Raw genomic sequence first — 16,761 nt, forward strand, 5'->3', positions numbered from 1 at the left:
CTATAACTCTGCCCAGTCAGTTCAGGGTAACTCAGGTTCTTACACAAAGAGCAGAAATGAATGTGAAGAATTCAGGTTTAAAGTAGCTTTATCTGTTCTTTTGAAGATGGAACATAGCTTGTAAAAGGAACATTCCAGGAGATCAAAACTAATTTGATATCCATTTTCTCAGTAATTCTCTGGTAAAATGATTCTGTGGACGATTAATATTGAAAAAAGCACCATAGAAAAAGCATTAACTTCTGATTTTTATGGAAGATGGAAAGGTAATGGAAGAGGGAGGACCAGGAATAGAGGGAGAGTCTTGTATCACAGAATAATAGAATCATAGAATGGTTTGATTTGGAAGGGACCTTAAAGATCATCTGGTTCCAACCCCCCTGCCATGGGCAGGGATAGCTTCCACTAGACCAAGTTACTAAAAAAAAATCCATCCCGGCCTTAAACACTTTCAGGGATGGGGCATCGCAATTCCTCTGGGCAACCTGTTCCAGTGCCTCATCACCCTCACAGTGAAGGATTTCTTCCTTACATGTAATCTAAATCTACCCTCTTTCAGTTTAAAGCTATTTCCCCCTGTCCTATCACTACATGCCCTTGTAAAACAGACAATACAGACAAAGACAGACAAAGAAGTCAATCAGAAAATACAGAAAAAAATGTGGTGGTACTTTGTCTACACTATTCCAACAAATTTGCAGCTCCTGTTGTTCACAAATCCAGCAGAAATTAGAAATCTCATGCTTGGTCAAGAATCAGGGACACAGCACACCTCCAAAGGAAGTGAGTGAAGCCTGGGACATGGATCAACATGAATCAGCAGATAGAAAAGGCTAGTCTCAGCTGCCTGATAGAATACATAGAAGATTGTAAGAGATATATATACAAAGGTATAAGAGAGAGACCTATACATTTGTACTTTCTAGGGAGTTCATAGGACTTTAGTAACAGCACATGCAAGATAAATACACATATCTCTCACTTATGGCTGCACATTTCTGTTCCCGAGCCATGGCCGTGGGGCTAATGAACTTCATTTTTCCTCTCCTTTGTAGCTTCAGAAGCCCTGTAGTGTCTCATGTCCCAGTAAGCTTCAAACTAATTTACTAGATCTGGACATTCAGGTAAAAAACTAGCAGCTGGTATCGAACTTACCCAGCTGGATTGCAGGTCTACCCAATATTGACTAAATAAACCCAAAGTGCCCAGTCCCAGCATGGAACTAGGCTTATTGTAAAACCAGCCATGGATTCCCAGGCAGCTACTTCCCCTTTTAAATGTTCCCCAAATCCTGGTCTACAGCATAGAGGGCTGATTTTCCTTCTCAGTGTTAGCATTATGAACACCAGCACCCAATCTGTGTGACGAGGCAGACTGCTAGAAAACGGATAGATAAACAGACATTTAGATTGTAGCCCCAGTGAAACGGCACCAGTCTAGCTGTTTCTTCACCTCTGAGACTGTCACGAAAAATTGCAACTGGCCCATGCCAACTGAGAAGACAGGTATAGCATAGATTTACAAGGGTAAATATATATTCTTGTGCATGAGGTGCTGCAGCCAAATTGGGGCAACCCGAATGTGGTTTTACACACAGTTCTTATACCCTTGAAGTGTTCAGGTACTATATACCCATACTGCTGATTACTAATCATAGTGAAACTCAGCAAAGCAACTATATTTTTGCAGCATTCTTGCTGCATGTCTATTGATCCAGATGCCCCTGAAGCCAGTATTGCTATAGTTACTTATCTATGATGTCAGATGATGCTGGGAGGGTTTTAAAGACATGGGTTAGGATACTGGTGTTATCTTGGTTGTCCAGGGGTATCCTTTATCCTTCACAGACAGCTCTAAGCTTCCAAGGAGCAAAGTTCTTATTTCCCGATTGTCCTTTAGTTTCTTTTACTTAAGCAGGAACAATTCTAACATCTCCAGTAAAATTTCACTAATATGACAGTGTTTACATTAGACACTGTCGTAACAATACAGTGTCTAAAGTGAACTAATATATATATTAACAAAGTTAGTACACTGTCATACTATCAAGATTGGTTGATAAAATAGTTAATACTAATAGCTAATACACATATTTATTAACAATAGTAATTAAAAATATAGGTGGGTGCACATTCAGCCAATGTAGATTGGGGTTTTTCCCCTCTCTGGTTTAGATTTATTTCCACTAAAGTTCAATAAACAGTGCTCTAAGCAGAAGTGAGTGAAGGCAGAGAAGGAACAAAGCAGAAAAGAAGTCTGCTCTGTAAGCAGAAACACACTGCTTATTTCAAGGGAGAACTGAAACCCATAACAAGCCTCCTTGCTTGTAGAAAATCTCATTATTTTTGATAAGATTTAAAAATGAACAGAAATCTGGGAAGGAAAATTTTAGACTTTTGAAGTGATAAATCTGCCCTTGAAAAAAATCTTCTTGAAGATTTTATGCACTGAAAATAGTTCTGCTTCAAAACTGCTTGTCAAACATGTCCTCTCATGTATAAATAGTACCCTTCTTACTCTTTGCTCTGCCTTCTATTCTATTTGCTATTCCCAGCTCCTCCCTTTCTTCTTTGCTCGTCTTTCTTTCCTTGTCAGTCTTTCATAGTCACTCTGTGTGTATCTTGCTTTCTCTACCTCCGTCTCCTGCCTCTCTCACTCTTACAGTCCTTTTTCTCTCTTTTTCCTTTGAAATTCTATTCCTCTTGTCTTAGTCTTACCCCTCCCTTTTATCCTTCTCAGCTATTCTCTCATGGGTGGTTTTCTTCTCCTTGGTTTGTGTGGTCTGCCCTGCACATTCCAACTCTTTTCTCTTCAAGACCTAACATGTTTCACACAGTGAGGAGATTATTTATGAACTGGATCGTGCTTTGCTATTCTGGCCATTGTTTTAATAACTGCACCTTCTTTTGTTTTAAATGTTATGACATTTGTGTGTCCGGATATTTGCAATGCACTATTGTGTGGAATTCTGTGCCTATAAAATGAATGCCTGTCTATGTAAGTTGGAGCACATGATTGTCTGTCAGTGGTCTCCAAACATTTTTGATCATGTACATCTATTGGTAAAAAACTTTGGCATACTGCCCCAATATACATATATTTACTTATTTATAAATTATATAAATGTACTACCAAAATTCCAATATTTTCTTCCTGCACCACGATGGCTCGTCACACACCCCTTGGGGTGTATGCACCCACTAATCTATACCATGGAGCCACATTGTTCTGTGAGGTATGCTGGCTTTGTAACATGTAAGATTCACCCGAGAATCTGATCCATCCGTGGTAGATCGGAGTGGAAAGCTTTCATTTCTCTGTTTCAGTCATGTCTGGACTGTGATTTCTCTGCATTTTTGAGAGGGGTGAGTTTTTCTGGTATGATGTGATAATCTGCCTAGCAGAGCAAGGTTTCAGAAACTGGAAAAGTTTTTGAAGATATAAATGCATGCATTGCAAAATGCTGCAGCATTGAAGAAAGAACATTTAAACAGTGCCTTAAAATTAATCCCTAGTAAAGGACTGACTGTCATCTTGCCTTCCACCAAGTGATATTTTAAACATAATTTGGATGTTGCATATACATGCGTGCGTCCTTGTAGCACAGGAACTTTTCCCAAACTTCCCCATTCAGAGTACCAGCTCGCTCATGCCTAGCTTTCCTTCCAAGAAGGAGCAAGATGAGGGGTTGGGGGGGAATATTCCATTACCATAAAGGGGAGGAAGTGTTTCTGCAGCTACGGAACAAAGCAGCTAGTTAACCTCCTTCCCGACCCCGGTGTAATGGTACAGTCCCACTGCTCCTTTGTAGGGGCCAGATGCTCCCCGCAGTACTGAAACGAGGAAAAAGGAAAACATATGTGCAAAAATTTACTACCGAACTGAGTAAGGACCAGATTCCAAGAGGAGCTGAGTACCTACAATTTATTCTAAAATTAATTTCTTTTAGAATCAGGCTGGAGGAGGATGGTGAGGAAAGCCGGGCGGGGGGGGTGCGGGGGGGGGCAGGGGAGAGTTGAAAGGAAAGAGGTCTGTTGTAATTCGTGTCTAGAAACCCCCACAGTGAGGATTAAGAAAGAAACTATGCTGTCTGGGAAGATGTAGGTTATTTGTGTTCTTCTGCATGTATACAGAACTGCTAGAAAAGGCTGTGCTGTGTGGAAACTAGCCCTAGCTTTTTGAACTCTGAGGTAACATTTTGTCATGCAGTGCGGTGTCAAATGTGCATTTGTGCTTTTGTATGTGTACCAGTGTTTTACATTGATGGGAATCACAGTCACTTTATGTTGTATGTGAAGCTCATACCTGAAACCAGAGGAGGTTATGTTAGCAGCAGAAGCCAGGAATTCTGCTCTGTGTTATCACAGAAGTCTTTGCGAATTGTAAGCCACTGAGTTTTGACATATTTTTCAGTCAGTCCTAACGGGCACACTCTGCTTGCACTGTAGCTCACAGCGCCCTCATTTTCTGCCACTTGTCCGTGTAACTCACGGAACAGTAGGTACAGTGAGAGAGTTATGCAGCATGCCTCATCCTCTAGCATTTCTCCATATTCAGCCCAGTGACATTTGCAGACTGAGTTGGCAGACTCTTGTTCTTGCACTAGCAGGAGACAGGAGTGACCCAGAAAGATGTTTCCAGTCCTTTGTTTCTGCATTGGAAGATGAGGTTCATCTTTGGGAAAACTGAGGAATCCCAGTGGATTTATCCATGCCATTGCTGGTTGAGTTGAAGTTTGTTAGTACCGAGAATCAAGGAAGCACCTAGCCTCCATGACATTTGTTCTTGAGCATTTGGGAGTACCAGTAAGGACATAGGTGCTAACTTCAAGCTGGATTGCCACAGAACAACAGCAGCTGCCATACAGCAACGTGGATTTCAACAGTGTCAAGAGACTGGCCAAGGGTCAGTAGCAATTCACGCTGTTACTCTGGTACTGCCGTGCTGTACCTTCTGGCACGAAACTCGCAGGGGCAGGCAGGACTGCTTGGTACTGCAGCCACGCTCGGGCATCCCCACAGAAAGCCCGGCCGCAGCAGGACAGCGGGGCGGACGAGGCGCAGGCCCAGCCCGCAGCTGTGACGCTGGGGCGCGACCCGCGGGGAAAATCCCCTTCTGAGAGACGCTGCGTGGTGGACGCGGGAGGGAGCCAGGGCAGCAGAGCCTTGACTCGAGGACGGAAACCCCAGCCGCCCCCGCCGCCCGCCCAGCGGCCCTGCTGCGACGGGAGGGGCGGCTCCGCGCCCCGCTCAGAGCCCGCCAGCCGTGGCTGCGGGTCGGCGGCGGCAGGAGACGAGGGAGCCGGTGGTGGGGGCCCGCGGGAGAAGCGGGGATTGTGACCGCCGCGGGAGTGACAGGGGTGGCTGCCGCCGCCTCGGAGCGTGGGATCTCCCAGCGCTCCCGCCCCCACTTGTCGCCGTGTGTTGCTGCGCTAGGCCGGGTCTCTGCAAAGGAAAGCGGGTCGGGGGAGGGGGGCTAGGGGGAGGAGGAGGGGCACGGCGCGGAGGGGAGGGACGGGAGAGGGAAAGGGAACGAGCGAGCGAGAGGGAGGGAAGCGCGGAGAAAGGGACGACGAAGATCCTAGGAAGCGGGAGGAAGAGACTCCTGTAGGAGAGGAATCTTGGGCGGGGAGAGGAGAGAAAAAAACGTTCCCAGAGAAGGGCCTGGAGAGGAGCGCAAGGATCGGGAGCGCTCGCAGGCATCCGACTTTGTTGAAGGCAGCGATCGAGGGCCGAGGGCTGTGCCCGGGGCCGGGGGACAAAGCGGCGGCAGGTGCAGAGCGAGAGGGACCTGGCGCTGGCCCGTCGAGATGGTGCAACTTGCAGGGTGAGAATGGTCTTTGTCCAACTTTTCTGATGCCAGGAGGCCGGTCGGCACGGCTCTAGCTGGAAGGGCTCCTGCGAAAGCTGCTTGAGTAATGCTGGGAAGTGAAGGGGGTTTTGGTGGAGCCCTGCGAAAGGTATTGTGGCGGGCGAGCGGGCCGGCGGGGAAGGCATTGTGAGCCTGGCCGAAGAGATCTGAGGAAGAGAGCGGCGGTCGAGGATATCCTCGGGTCTCTGCCACCCGTGGGGGGCGGGGGAGGGAGACAGAGCAAACGAGTACTACTTCTGAAAGGCGTTAAAACTCCTAAGGTTGTGGGCTTTTTTTCTCCTTTCCTGGTGGCCTGCTGTTGAAAGGCCGTGTTACGGGGACTCGAAGTGCCCAGAAAGACCCTTCCCCACACGCACTTCTCCGGTTAGACGCCGTGTGCGGGCAGGGAGAGGAAAAACTGCGTGAAACTGGGTCATGGTTTCTCTGCTCACGGAAATTACTCTTGAAACCAGGTGTCTTCTGCACATGCATGGTGCGTTTGGTCTGCACCTCGGCATGTTGGTTTTTCTCTCCCTCGCTCCGTGAAGAGCCATAGTTAAATGCTGCCTTTGAAGTCTCCGAAGCAGGAAGGCGGGGTAGCTGTGTGCTAGTGTGGGTTCCTGATCCTCGAGGAACGATACAAGGGAGGCTTTGTGGCCTTCTCTCTGGGTAGGGTTGTTTAGTGCTGTTGTGGGGGACAGATGGCTGTATGCGTGCTGGTGACAGAGAAAAGCCATGTTAACCTATTTTTCAAGGAGATGATGCAAGTTACTACTACTCATGCTAAATAAATCTGTGAATGTGGGAGGGGCTGTTGTGATGGGTAATTTTAAATTTTCCTTTCATGGATGCACTGAAATGATTTCACTTACTCATAAGTTTCTCTTGCTATCACCACTTTCATTCGGTTGGGGAGAAGAGTGAATATCACCTGCCTCCTCCACAAGTTCTAGAAATAAGAGAGTAAAAATGGGGAAGCAAATCTCCCAAGGGGCATCCTTCATGAGCAGTGATACCAAGTCATGCAGACTGATGTGGAAGGAGAGCGAGAGGGCAAATGGAAACAACAAAGTCAGGACAGTGGAAAGAGTAGCTGCCACCACACACATCTGTTACAGAGACAAATCTGCAGCCTCACCTGGGATGAGCAAGGGAGACTCCCTTCTTCCTTCTTATGTAGGTTCTAATCAGAAACAGGGAAACTGGACGTGGGGGCACCTCTTGTTTAGTCACAGCTAATCCACCTGGCCGAACCACTAATACAAAATTTAGTGACTATTTTGAGGTCTTTCTTCATTCCCAGTTTGAAATAATTTCAGTGCAGAGGTTCCTTTGGGAGCAGGAAAGGAAGAGATAATCTGCAATCTCATAATCCTTTTTCTTCGATGTTACTCAATCTCTGTGCTAAAAAAAAACAAACAGTTTTTTGTCTAGAATTTCATTCACTAAATTCAACACCTTGCACCACTTCAGTTTATTTTGCTAGTGCTTTGGCAAGCCTCAGATAACTGCACATAATTGCATCCCTTCCTTTACAGCCCTTTGCATGTATGTCCTCTTAGCCAACTTAACGCGTGTGCAGTTTTTAATTCCTTGACATGCATGTATGCCCCTGTAGCCCCTAAACATTTTTTTTCATGTCTTCTGAGTTCTCTCCTATTTGACTTTCTTGCGCTTGCACTGAGCTGCACAGAATTGTTGTATGGCCATGGGTTGTGATACCTGGAAATACCATTACTTTGCTTGTATGAAGCAGGATTGTATCCTCTCTAATTTAACCACTGAAACTGTGCAGGAAGGCATGCTTTTTTGCTTTGTTCTGAGGTTCTCAGCTCTTCCAAGCTGTTATCTGTGGCAAGAACAGCTTGGGTTATAGAGACTGTTTTTGGAGGGGGTTGGGAGAGAGATGTCTCCTCTCTTTTCTTTTGCCCAAGGCTGCTACTGTCTTTGCCTTCTGTATTTGACTTACAGCCTGACCAATGACACAGTGTAAATGCTTTTTAAGGGAAAGGCAGCTGGTGACTCCAAGGAGACAGCTGCTTATTCTCCAGCATGCTCCCATAAGCTGCCAGCAGATGTGTCTGACAAGAGAGTTGATCCCTCAGTCCATTAAGAATTGTCTTTTTTATGCCTATATAAATTCACTGTGCACATTCCTTTTAGTGCCCAGGTGCAGATATCTTCCCCTTCTCCCCTTTGATACTACATGTGCCATATGCACAGTCATGTAAGAGATCACTGTAGTTTCTCACCCCTTACCTTGTGTGCCTCCATTAAGACAGAGTTGCTTTGTGGTCAACTCCGCTTTCCTGGATACCTGTACTGCTGTGAGATTTATGCATGCTTTTCCTCTGGCTGCAGGAATGCTTCCCTCTATAGGTCTGCTCCCCCTAAAACCTGCTTTTTCTTGTTATCCATGCATAATCCCTCAGCAGCCCCTGTGCGGAAGGTTCTCCTGAAGTCCCTACAGATGAGTGCAGAGTACTTCCAGAGCACATTTAAGGTTGCACAGCTTATTGTTATTTCTCATTTCTGTGGCCATATTGCATATGTTTACTGAACATACAAAGCACAGAAGATGGAAGAAGTAGAAACTCCTGTGTCAAGCTAGATCTTCGTAATGTGGTTTAGCCACCAAAAAGGATGGCAATGTCACCCAAAAAGGGTTTTGTTTTGAAAAAGTGTTTATTAAGAATATTCTGGATCGGCTGTTCTTGGTCTGAACATATAATGTTTGTTTTTTTTTTTTTCCCCAAAAATGTTTGTTTGGTTTTTTTTCCAAAGACTCATTTCTATGAAGAGAAAGGTTAATTAAAGCCTTAGGAGGAAACTGATGAGCCTTCTATAATTTTGTCATTATTTTCTCTTATTTTTTTTCTTAAGCCTGCGTTAATATTATATTACTATTATATCTTACTGTTTAAAAAAAGGAAAATTTCTATTTTGTTAGGATGTACTTTTTCCAGCTACCGACTTCACAAATTCATCAGTTTTCCAACTCTTTGCAGCTCTTCTCATTTAGCTTCTGCCTGTTAAGTCTTGGGCTGGACATCCATCTTCTCTCTGTATTTGCTTTCTTTGGTGACCATGCAATGTCGTGGAGTTCGGAGGGTCTCCACAAGTGTAACTTTCATGGATTTGAAAAATAGTTCTGTAGGTGTTGTACAGCAGCATACTAGCTCTCTGTCTCTAGTGATGCCAACAGTGCTACATGAACAGACCCAGAAAATGATAAAAACTCCTTAATTACGTCAGCCATGGTACTCTGACATGTGAGCAGCAAATCTGCTGAGTAAAAAAAAATGCCATTTCATGTTGTCACTCTTCTCACATTTGATTTATACAAGGGATTTTAAACTTAACGAAGAGAAGAACTACACTAGTACTTTCTTCTCAGAAGCATGTGTTGTACTTTAAAGAAATATTCCTCTTCCACTAGGAATAGTATTTTAAATGCACTATTAATACATGTGGTGTTTAAAAAAATAATTTAAAAGCATGTACTTTATGGCACAATACTTGATATAGAAGATGCTGTCTTGCCTCTTAAAAAGTCACTGTGGAGCAGGCTGATGCTCCTGTTGCAGAGGTGCTACTTGAAGGTTGTTCTTGAGACCACTTCTGAGAAAAGAAGCGGCTTAGTAAGTCAAGCTCTTCTAGTCACTGGTTTCAATTTTCCATGCCTCCAGAGGCCCCTGTGCATTCTGCTACTCAGAGCTTGCTTGTCAAGAAAATTTTTGTTCAAATGTTTCGTGTGCACACACACCCCATGTACATGCCCATGTATGCGCACAACAACAGTTAAAGAAAAGAAAAAAAGTACTATCCTGGGAGTAGAGAAAAAGCTGGATACTATGAGAACAGAGCCTATCCAGTCTGAAAACTGTAGCCTTACATATGAAAGCTGGATCCTTAAGGTCTTTGTTCACCTTAGGATGGAAATTCTCGCCAGCCCAGACCTGTATATTGAAACATACATGACTTCATTTTCAGACAGGCTTTTTCTTTTTTTTTTTTCTCCTCAAGCTTGCCAAGTAAATGATTCCTCTGCTGATTCTGCAGTTTCCAAGTGCTGTTTTTTTCTCTGTGCCATGTCTGAAAACTATCCAGTGTGTCTAAATCATGTAATTAAACCCTAGAAGCTAGAGGCTGAAGACTACTGACTCTTTGTAACTTATTTCTGGTTTAGCATACCGATGTTCCTCCACGTTACTGTAAAGCTTTCAAAGCTCCCTAAATGACCTGATCTCTCTCCCACTTACTATAAAATTCTCACATGGTATGGATTTTTTTGGCCTAGCTGACCACTTCAGAGGCACTGTGTAGGATACAGACGCCTGTGTGGAGGCATTTAGCATCAGGCTTACCACAGGTTCTCTCAGATGCTGAGGATGTCTACAAATGGACAGAACTCTCTTATCTTCCTAACTAGTCTTTAAGAAGAGGATGAGATGCCACAAGGGGGATATTATTGTAGAGATTTTTTGGGCAGATTTTGAATAATTTAAATTTGGAAATTAAAATTGGATTGTTTATAAAACTGTTTGAATTTCCAGATGTTAAGTTTTACTCACAGATAGGATCAATTTGATTCTAGTAAGCTGAATCTGAAATGCTTTCTGCACAAGGAAGGTATTTGAAATTGTTCCTTCTTGGTTTTAAGCCAGGAAGAAGCTGCTGGAAGCACAGCTGGATTGGGATACTTGCCTGCAGTTGTCTCCCAGATCATTGTCCCTTCCCTTGCTAATGTCAGTAGGCTTTGAGCTGGTGCCAGCAGCAATGTGAATGCAAATATGTACTGGCATTTTCACTTTTCAGTGAGTTTGCTAATCCCATTTGGAGCATGTGTTGTTCATAAAGGAACCACCGTATCAGCAGTTATCACCGCCATCATTATGGTATCAGGAATGGAATAGTTCTGTTGAAGAATGTTCATTTAATTACTACTGCAGAGAGGATCTTAGTGGCCTTCTCCTCCTTCAGTGTCTAAGTAGGTTAGAAATCAATAAAGGTGCAGTACAACATGATTTGAGAAGAAATTGTGCTGACCTGAGTAGAAATCAGTGGTCTGTTAAAATTGAGCATATAGATAGAGGCTTGACAGAGGGAATTTTCTGTAGTTTGTATGTGTCTTGGTGTTGTGTTCTGCTGGGACACGTATGTGGAGACAGATGCTGAAGAGTAATTAGTTTTCTTTTTGAGCCTTACCATAGCACTTTTTACTCAGGCCTCAAGCTAAGCACCAGAAAGACATTTGGTGTAATAACATAGTGGGAATGGCGCATAACTTGTGCTCCTTCTTTCAGTTAAAAGTCCTCCTAATGCTGACTGGAAGAATCGTGTTGACAATTGCACATTTCTCATGGATAATTTTACCTCTCTTTAGTTAGAAGTGGCTCTGGATGGTCTCAGAGACCTGCAGGTTCCTGCAACTAAGGAAGTAAAGTTAGTGACTAGATCTCTGTTACCTGAAGAGAATGGCTTAAAATATTGTTTCTAAATAGATTCTTTTTATTCTGTCTAATGAATTACCCCAAAAAGAGTGTGTGATGACAGGGTATAAAGAGAACAAATCAGTCTTTGGAAACAGAGTAAAAATAAAAATGTTCGATTCTTTAAAAGAATTAAGCTAAGGCAAGTTTTACTCTCTTTGGTAAAATAACACCTACTGGACAACTCTAATTAAAAGGATCAGAGTAGGCTCATCAAACTGTTGTACCTGTCTTGCTTCTCTTGACTGGTAGTCTGTACCAGCCCGCTGTATCTAATAGTGTTATAAAGAGTTATGTGGGTAGAAATCAGAGTGGGAAGGGGGAATTTGCCCTAAAACCTCAGAAGGTTATTTTAAAATTAGGTTTTAGATGACTCTTTTGACAAAGACTTTGGTTTTTTCCCCCCTCAGATCATAGCAGATCAGCCTAGTGTTTTCTACTGTATTTTCTCTTGTGCTTCTGAACCTGTGGTGTTGAAATTGGACAGTCCCTGATTTTATAGGAAATGCACATAGGCTAATTGTGTTTGACTGTGTGAACTTCTTTGCCATGGCACTGATGAACTGGAAGCTCAGTGAAGAGCAACAGAAGTGATTAGGAGACAGAGGGAATTTTTGAGATGCTAGTAAAACCTAGCTTAATCATGACTGAAAAAGGGTTGCTCTGGAGTATCTATAGTACATGGGAGACTATTGACAGGTTTCTAGGCAATGTAGCTAAAGTAAAAGGGCTCACTCAAATTGCCCAAAGTAGATTATTTCAGGTTCAGTATTAAGGCATATTTTCTTCCAGCAAAGGTCTAAGTAGATTGTAGGAAGTTGTAGAAACCTTATTGCTTATGTTGTTTAAAAATATAACTAGAGAAGCTTAAAGGAATATACAGACTAAAATCCTGCAGTTGGCTGGGGACTGTAGGCCAGATGTTGTCTAAATAAAGATGCCCATCCCCCTCTTTTAGTTTCTATTATTACAACTGCAGCAACTGAGGGAGGGACTACCTTCCTGACAGAAAATGCGTCTTGGATCTGCTGTGTTAAAACCGAGACTGGTTGGTATCCAAGGAAAGGAAGTGGTGTGTTATACTTTCTACATTTTGGGAGTAATCCTTTGGTATTGAAGTTGGATGTGGCTGTAACAAGAGCAGTGAGCCCCAGCATCCATACTGAAATATAAATAAGCCTTTGAGACACAGAGGAGGCAGAATGAGCTCTGAGATTTATATGTTACTGCTTTCCTCTCTGACATGAAAAATAATACAAACATGCATTAGAAAGAGATGCTGTGAGCCTGAAATATCTTTCTACTGTAACCCTCTTGGCCTTCCCTTCCTGTTAAGACTTTTTTCTGTTCTGCTGAAGTATTAGTGGCACATAATGTTCCTATTTCCTGAGGGTGGAAACAACGAACTGGAAATGCAGGATGGAGGAGGAGGGAAGGACCTGAGAATAGAATTGGCTGCTCTGCAGGCTCTGCCAGTGGCAAGTTCAGATTTTTAGTGGGGCTCTCTAACCCGCTTTCACTACACATGGGCTCCCTATGATGCTTCACTGAGCTCAGCTAATTGTTCCACCCAGTTATTGCCTTTCAGGTCATCTCTCTCGTCTTTGCAGCCTTCTCTTCTTCAAGCTGCCATTTCTGCCTCATTGCTCTCTCAACTGTCTCCTAGGCAAGAGCCAATTTTGGGTAACCTGATTCCCAAAATCAGAGTGAGAGCCTGTTCTAAGTCTTGAACTAGCATGACTTGTTAATGTTGTCAACTAAATAAATATCTATATATCATTGATAAAAGGTAAAAGAAAGTTAGTGTTAAAGATTAAGTCAGATGTTTCTGAAGTTGAATAGGACCCTTACATTTTCTGTTCTTGTTGCTCATTTCAGTCATTTTAACAATGTGACCAAGATACTATGGGTGAAGGAGACTGAGTCTGAATGAAGGTTGTGGATTTGGAGACTGGAATTGAAGAGAGCAAAACTGGACAAATCATCTACTTCCTTAAAGTTTTCCCGGAACAAGTTCTAGATCCCGTAGTTCCTGTTGCTGTGTTCTTACTGTGCCTTGAGACATTGCTACCAAGGTAGTTCCCTAGTTGCTTGTTACTGCCCAGTGCAGTAACACCTCCTGCAAAAATGGTTATAGACTGACTATAGTTAGTGTTGGTCTGCAGTTCTGTGGAGTATGATCAGTGCAGTGCACGATTATTTTGTAGTGTTTTAGTGCCTGATGGGAACATGAGGCTCAAACCTAATGGTGGAACAGACAGAATTCCCAACTAGGCAAACAGTGGTCATGTAAGGATGAAAACTGTGGTAGAAGTTTTCTTTCTTTCTCTGAGCCATTTTCTCTCTCCCTCATAGCTTCCTAGTTTTGTGGATGTATTTCCACATCAAACGCTCTAATTTACATGCTGGAGCTAAATCTTGCCTATTGTATAACCTGTTGGTGCAGTCAGCAAAATTTAAGGGAATCGGCTTGACTGAAGATAATTTCTTATTCCCACTTCCATTCAGGGAATCTGTTATATTACAGGCCTCTGTTAGGGTAAGCTTGCGAACTCAAAAACTGATATTTGCAATAGGTGTGGGGGATATAATTGAATGGAAGCTAGCTGGTAATCAACGGCATGGAGTGAGGCTGAGTGAGGAGGTTTGGACAGCAAAATCAGGGCAATTAACAAGTCAGTAAAGTGATTATGCTTCAGTGCTTTTCTGTCTTGTTGTTTTAGAAAGAAGCATTCTTTCCTTGCCTCTCTTAACAGGAATAAAAACAGTGATGATAAATAATCCTAATAATTAAATAGTTTTAAAAATAAAAGTAGCCTTTATCTGCAAATGCATGCAGCTGACAATTTGAAAACCAAGCTCTATGACAGCCCAAGGCTGTGAAACTGATTAAAATGGAAAAAAAGTAGTTATAATTAACCCTTAAAGCGTGAAGCACGTTCACTGAAAACCTAAGTTGCCTCCTTGAAGCAAGAAAGGAGGTTAATAAAAAGAGCAGCACTTGTATGAAGATGTTTTAATGTTATTAGTTCTTTCTGTAGTCTGTTTTGAAATGTCAATTTCTCTCATTGAGTGAGAGGCAGTTTCAAAATGCAGGGAATTCCCATAGAAGAGAAACATTCTCTTCTAAGAAACATTCTCTCTCCTAATGGACAGCATAAGTTTGGATACTGTGAATATGAATAGCATGCATTTTCTGCTTATGCTAGATATTCCTTAATGTAAAACCCTCATAAAGTCAAGAGTATTATTAGAGATGAAGACAGCAAGTGTATTTTTACAAAAAATGAAGATTCTTTACTGCAACTGAAGAAAATCTTAGTCCTTATTAAAGGGCTTTGCAAAATTATGTCCACAAAGAGCAGTTTAAGGACAGTATTCTCAGTTTGGTTTTCGCCCTCTGTTGTATGTTTTAAGTGTTTGTGCATAGATCTTGTTTCATGTATTTCTACACACGCCAGGTAAGGCTACATTCTTAATTTAAAATGGGAAACAGCATTAGTATAAAGTATCCCTTTTCTTAGGTTTATCCGTATCTTACTTTTGTAAGCCGCTCTCACTTTTCCCCCCACCCAACCCTTCAGGCTCTTGGTTTTTTTTTCAGTGTCCTGACAGTGCCTTTAAGGCTCTTTTGCAGCTCTGTGCTTGGTTTGTCTATGCAGATTTGCAGATCCTCCCACATTGGTCTGACATTCCTTGGTCAGGAAATGTCAAGGTTATTTGTCTGAAATATGATGTTATTTTTCTGGCTGTTGATAACACCGTGCTTGGCCTCTTTATTATTCTCCATCCGTCAATCAGAACTTGGTATAAAATAAAACTTTAAAGTAGCCTATGATTTTATTTCAGATGAAAAAGAAGCAAAATCAGCATTGCTGAGTAGAATCATACAATCGTTAGGGTTGGAAGGGACCTTTAAAGGTCATCTAGTCCAACCCCCCTCCAAGGAGCAGGGACATCCCCAACTAGATCAGGCTGCTCAGAGCCTCATCCAGCCTGGCCTTGATTGTTTCCAGAGATGGGGCGTCCATCACCTCTCTGGGCAACCTGTTTCAGTGTTCTACTACCCTCACTGTAAAATTTTTTTCCTAATGTCTAATCTGAATCTCCTTCCCTCTATTTTAAAGCCATTACCCCTCGTCCTATCACAACAGGCCTCTCTGAAAAGTTTCTCACCATCTTTCCTGTAGGCCCCCTTTAGGTACTGGAAGGCTGCTGTAATATCTCCCCGGAGCCTTCTCTTCTCAGCCTGTCCTCATAGGAGAGGTTCTCCACGCCTCTGATCATCTTTGTGGCCCTCCTCTGGACTCGCTCCAGCAGGTCCTTCTTATGTTGAGGGCTCCACAGCTGGACGCGGTGCTCCAGGTCCAGTCTCCCCGGAGCACAGTAGAGGGGCAGAATCACCTCCCTCGACTTGCTGCCCATGCTCCTTTTGATGCAGGCTAGGATGTGGTTGGCTTTCTGGGCTGCAAGCGCACATTGCCAGCTCATGTTGAGCTTCTCATCCACCAATAGATCATAGAATCATAGAATCATAGAATGGTTAGGGTTGGAAGGGACCTTCAAAGGTCATCTAGTCCAACCCCCCTGCAAGGAGCAGGGACATCCCCAACTAGATCAGGTTGCTCAGAGCCTCATCCAGCCTGGTCTTGAACGTTTCCAGGGATGGGGCATCTACCACCTTTCTGGGCAACCTGTTCCAGTGTTCTATAACTCGCATCATAAAAAATTTTTTCCTAATTTCCAATCTAAATCTACCCCCCACCATTACTCCTTGTCTTATTGCAACAGGCCCTACTGAACAGCCTCTCCCCATCTTTCTTGTAGGCCCCCTTGAGGTACTGGAAGACCGCTATCAGGTCTCCCTGGAGCCTTCTCTTCTCCAGGCTGAACAGCCCCAACTCTCTCAGCCTGTCCTCATAAGAGAGGTGCTCCAGCCCTTTTATCATCTTTGTGGCCCTCCTCTGGACCTTCTCCAACTGGTCCATGTCCTTCTTGTGTTGGGGGCTCCAGAACTGGACACAGTACTCCAGGTAAACATGAGAACATGATTTTAGGGACATACTCTTTAGGTCACACATTGTTTATTTTAAATACTGTTTGTGAAAAAAAATTATTTCCCTTCCGTTTTTTAATGCTATAATAGTAGTCATCGTTGTTGTTTTCAAACTTCTGCTATCATAAACTTATTGTGAAATTTGAAGTGTTTTTCTAAACTTAGCTATTGCCAATTGTACTAGAGAAGGAAATGTCAATTTCAAAGAATTTTTACTACCTAGAAGTTAATAATGTGGCTATCTTCAGGGATACTTAAGTTGAATCCCCTAAACATAGAATTCTGGGCTTAGAATTTTGGAAATATAACCTTTTACATAGTGCTTGAGAAAAGTTTGCTGCTGTGCCCTAGAGCTTGTAAGTT

The 16,761-nt window shown here is 43.0% G+C and overlaps 1 protein-coding gene across 1 annotated transcript in view; it reads left to right on the plus strand.

Annotated features, from left to right (window-relative positions):
* Positions 1-5,645: 5,645 nt before the first annotated feature.
* LOC104482467 (ephrin type-B receptor 5) overlaps positions 5,646-16,761 on the plus strand; it is an 81,819-nt gene continuing 70,703 nt past the window's right edge. The window contains exon 1 of the mRNA XM_086759043.1: positions 5,646-5,826. The gene's annotated coding sequence lies outside the window, so the exon portion shown is untranslated. The remainder of the gene's footprint in view (positions 5,827-16,761) is intronic.

The sequence above is a fragment of the Chlamydotis macqueenii genome, chromosome 1 (assembly GCF_036417535.1).
Source record: "Chlamydotis macqueenii isolate bChlMac1 chromosome 1, bChlMac1.mat, whole genome shotgun sequence".
Taxonomy (NCBI): Eukaryota; Metazoa; Chordata; class Aves; order Otidiformes; family Otididae; genus Chlamydotis; species Chlamydotis macqueenii.